General features: G+C 26.9%; 1 long non-coding RNA gene across 1 annotated transcript; it reads right to left on the reverse strand.

Moving 5' to 3' along the window:
* Nucleotides 1–4628: 4628 nt before the first annotated feature.
* Nucleotides 4629–4937, reverse strand: LOC113381758. Its single transcript, XR_003367583.1, has 3 exons — nt 4918–4937; nt 4736–4862; nt 4629–4666 (listed from the first exon to the last, which is right to left on the reverse strand). It is a non-coding gene; the product is annotated as an uncharacterized LOC113381758 (long non-coding RNA).
* Nucleotides 4938–5142: the final 205 nt, after the last annotated feature.

Raw genomic sequence — 5142 nt, forward strand, 5'->3', positions numbered from 1 at the left:
GTGCAACGATCTGCCAAGCCGTTTCTTTGTAATTCGAAAAAACTTTTCGTCCACATTTAAGCTCATCCTACCGAACCGATTTTGAAAAATCAAAAACTGTTCGAAAGATATCATTTGGGAATGATACTGATTAATTTTAGGTGAAAATCTACCGAGCCGTTTTCTTGTAATTAACTGTTGAAAAAAAGTGTTAAATTTTCGTCCACATTTAAGCTCATCCTACCGAACCGATTTTGAAAAATCAAAAACTGTTCGAAAGATATCATTTGGGAATGATACTGATTAATTTTAGGTGAAAATCTACCGAGCCGTTTTCTTGTAATTAACTGTTGAAAAAAAGTGTTAAATTTTGTCCACATTTAAGCTCATCCTACCGAACCGATTTTGAAAAATCAAAAACTGTTCGAAAGATATCATTTGGGAATGATACTGATTAATTTTAGGTGAAAATCTACCGAGCCGTTTTCTTGTAATTAACTGTTGAAAAAAAGTGTTAAATTTTCGTCCACATTTAAGCTCATCCTACCGAACCGATTTTAAAAAATCAAAAACTGTTCGAAAGATATTAGTTGGGAATGATGCTGATTAATTTTAGGTGAAAATCTACCGAGCCGTTTTCTTGTAATTAACTGTTGAAAAAAAGTGTTAAACTTTCGTCCACATTTAAGCTCATCCTACCGAACCGATTTTAAAAAATCAAAAACTGTTCGAAAGATATTAGTTGGGAATGATGCTGATTAATTTTAGGTGAGAATCTACCGAGCCGTTTTCTTGTAATTAACTGTTGAAAAAAAGTGTTAAATTTTCGTCCACATTTAAGCTCATCCTACCGAACCGATTTTGAAAAATCAAAAACTGTTCGAAAGATATCATTTGGGAATGATACTGATTAATTTTAGGTGAAAATCTACCGAGCCGTTTTCTTGTAATTAACTGTTGAAAAAAAAAATTTAATCCTTCTTTCATGGAACTTTTTTTGGCGATATACATCATGGTGTTATAGAACTTACTGTAATATTACGGCCTTATAACAAGTAGTTTAATTTTAAAAATTCGTCAAACTTTGCTAAAATTATTATCGTTTTTTTTAAAGTAGGATTGATGAAGTATATTATTTACACATTTTTTTGATCAAGTCGATTATTTACACATATCGGGAAGTTCATGTAATTTGCCTCAAGGCTAAATACCAAACCAACTAGTTTTATATTTTTTTTCAAGATTTTGGTTGTCAATTAGAATATAAATAACAGCATTTTGTCAATTTGGATATTTTATTAAGTATTAGGATTTTGGTTGTACTTGGGTAACATTTTTGTAACAATGGGCAGTTCGATTATTATTTACACCACTATTATTTTGTTGACTTCACATATCACACGTCAAGGTTAAGTTCAAATATTAAGTGCAAATATTGTTAGCTAATCATTTTTTAACAAAAACAATTACGAGCATTGCCAGGTCCGAATTTCATAACAGAAATATTTCAATGTAAAATAATTGTAAAGATTAGTAACGAAGTCATCAAGTAATAATATAAAAGACTCAGAAAGTAATATTGAAAAGTTAGTGACTCTAGTTAATGACTTTGAGTATCCTATCAAGAGTAAATTTACATCTGTTGATCTTTTTATAACGTCGCAATTTTTAATGTGGCTTTAAATGCCAGTATAAAGGCGAAATGCCTAAAGGATTTAGTGTAGCCATTGTGCCACTTTTTAGGCGATAGTGCCAATCCTTGATTTCAGATAGCCTAATATTAAATTGTTCATAGAAACAATAGGTATCTGACAAATAAATAATTAATCAGGGTAGGAAAAACCCGAATGGAGACTCGTAAGGTTAGTGAAAACCGCGAGATCTTAAATATATTTTGACGTAATTATGATGACTTATAAGAGACTCATGAATCCGCGGAAACGAGTCAATAAAATCTTTCAAATAAATTTATTTCGTTTTTTTTCATTTTAGGACCAAAACACGCTCGTTTATTGCATCGATAATATTAAATATTGCATGAGAATAAATTTCAACTAGTAAGGTTAGATATAATGAACTTCGAAGTTTGGTGTGAAAATAATTGAACTTGAATATGCAAATTTCAATAATAATTAAATTTAATCAACTGCCTATACCACAAAATGTTACAGAAATAAAGGGGATAAATTTAAATTATTGTCAATAATAGCAATGTAACTATCCCCATAGAACAGAATTATAAATTGAAAAAAAAAAAATAGGAAAATAGAAAAAGCCCATGTTTGAATTATTGATACTAAATGATTTCATTTTAAATTCAATTCAATTTGTTGGTGCTATATTGAACGAAAAATAATTCCTAAATTTTCTCTACAAATATAATAAACTTTATTTTGAAAATTAGTAAGCGATTGAGTAAATTTGTTTCTATTATAGTAATTGCATAAATAATATCTTTTCTAAATATTTTTATAATTGTTCGTACTAAATGTAATTTCGATTATTTGCGTTAACGATATAAGAAGTTTTATCGTATTTCTATTTTGAAACTTGAGTAAAGAAATATCACGTAACATTCGGTTTCTAATTTTAACGAGACACGCTTATGATGCAGTAACTTCATTTTATTCACTATTTAAGCAGATTTTTCAACAAGTGTTTTTTAGCAAGAGCAAGAAGAATTTGAATTTTATAGATACAGAATTTCATTTAGAAATCTGCGAAGGGTAAAAAGAAAAAAGGGTCATCTTCATCTAGCATTCATTCTTTGAACTTTGCGTATCATTTTATGTAAAAGTTATTAGTAACCCGGCTTTCGAGCGGTCTAACGTCAACATCGTCGATATCGCAGTTCAGGATGATATAATTTAAAATTTGGCTTCTGATGACTATTAAGCATCAAAGGTAAAGTCTGTGCAATAAATTGCAAAAATTACCCTTCTACATGGGGGGCAAGCATAGAACAAATGACCTTTTTATCGTATTAGTATTCCGCTCCTGCGATAGAGGATTTTACTGTTCCCAAATTCAAAACTACCCATGTAGAAATTAATATGGTCTGAATCTACAAGCAATATAAAATCTACATTGGTCAAATTTGAAACCAATATCGGCTGGTCATAAAAATTGAACATTTTTCATATTGAGGCCATATAGGTAAACCAACATTGGTCTATATTGGTCTATATTTGGAAATTTGGAACCAATGTTGCCTACAAATTGTTGAATGTTGGTAAGGTAATATACAATTAGACAGAGAGCTGGTGAACATTTTGAATTATTAATTATTGAATTATTAAATTATTCTGAAACTTATAACTGATGTTGAAATATTACACAAATATTTGAAGATTTGAAGTTGAAATAATATAACGCATAAATCAATGTCATTTATTTATCAATAAAACACCTGAAATTTATTTATTTATTTATTTATTTATTTATTTCTGAAATGAACATATACGTAAATTTATTAAGAATGTTTTTGTGGAAATTCATTTATTAAATATAAACAATGATACAAATATATAACTGCATTAAAAATATGATTATTTATAAAACACAAAAGTGTCATAAATATTGATTATTTTTTTAATAGATATTTATTAATACATATCAAGTAAACTTTTTTTATAACAATAACAAAAGCAAATAAACTTTCCTATTTATAACATCATCACTCGATAAAACATTTCACAGCATCTGAACATATTTTATTTGTTGTTAATATATTTATTATCCATTATGAAATATTTATTTCATCGTCTAGAACAGTCATTGGAAAACCTACCTTACATTTGATATATATCAAGTAAATTATAATCGAATAATTATTCTATTATAATTTACGTGATATATATCAAATGTAAGGTAGGTAAAGTAATAAAAGTAATAAATGCAAATTAACTTAACTATTTATAACATCATCACTCGATAAAACATTTCACAGCATCTGAACATATTTTATTTGTTGTTAATATATTTATTATCCATTATGAAATATTTATTTCATCGTCTAGAACAGTCATTGGAAAACCTACCTTACATTTGATATATATCAAGTAAATTATAATCGAATAATTATTCGATTATAATTTACGTGATATATATCAAATGTAAGGTAGGTAAAGTAATAAAAGTAATAAATGCAAATTAACTTAACTATTTATAACATCATCACTCGATAAAACATTTCACAGCATCTGAACATATTTTATTTGTTGTTAATATATTTATTATCCATTATGAAATATTTATTTCATCGTCTAGAACAGTGACTGGGAAACTTTTTCAATCATAACCCCAAAATATTTTTGTCCAAGTTTGTATTGTCATCTGAAACCTCGTATTCCTTGTTAATAAATTTATAATATATCATTATATATTATCAATATGAATAATTTATGAAAGCGTTAAAATGAGATTGTAAAATGCACTCGACTCTACTTTTACCTTAAAAAATAATGACTTCATATCATAGTCTAAAATCTTGCTATGCAAATGTACAGATTTATTGACATTCCACATTGCATTTATTATAATCAAACATTATGACTATTCTGTCAAAATTTATATCTTTCCTTTCTATAACTTATTTAGTTACAAACTTTTGATGAAAAACTTTTCGATAACATTTTACTACTAAGCAAACCAGTTTCTCTATTTTCTGCGCTTACAACAATATTACCTGAAAATAAATAAGAATATGTTTTAAATGCAGAGACATATAATTATATTATAACAAGTATTGTCTTACCTTTTATAAATATGAAAGTGCAGTATGTCTTCACTCAAAAAGATTAGGTTATGTTATATTTTATTATGTTATATTTTATTATATTTCACGTAATATGTACAACTGATTTCTCAATGTGTTTAAACTCCTGATCAATATAAAAATCCTTAGTGAGAAAAATAAAATTATCTTGCATTTCTTACCATTTTTATTGAAAACTTGCAAATTTTGACATTTCGAATAGCTAGTTTCCGATTATTTATTAGAGATACTAATAATAATGTAGTTAGCAGTAATTATTCTAAAAATAAATAGCTATTAGTTACAATGCATAAACGCATAATTAAGTATTATACTCACCAATAGTAAAAAGAATTCGTCTATTAAAACTAAGGTTATGTTAGATATACATAACTTATTACTTAATC

The sequence above is a fragment of the Ctenocephalides felis genome, unplaced genomic scaffold, assembly GCF_003426905.1.
Source record: "Ctenocephalides felis isolate EL2017-DRISC unplaced genomic scaffold, ASM342690v1 CF-g0.4_SCAFFOLD_03056, whole genome shotgun sequence".
NCBI lineage: Eukaryota > Metazoa > Arthropoda > Insecta > Siphonaptera > Pulicidae > Ctenocephalides > Ctenocephalides felis.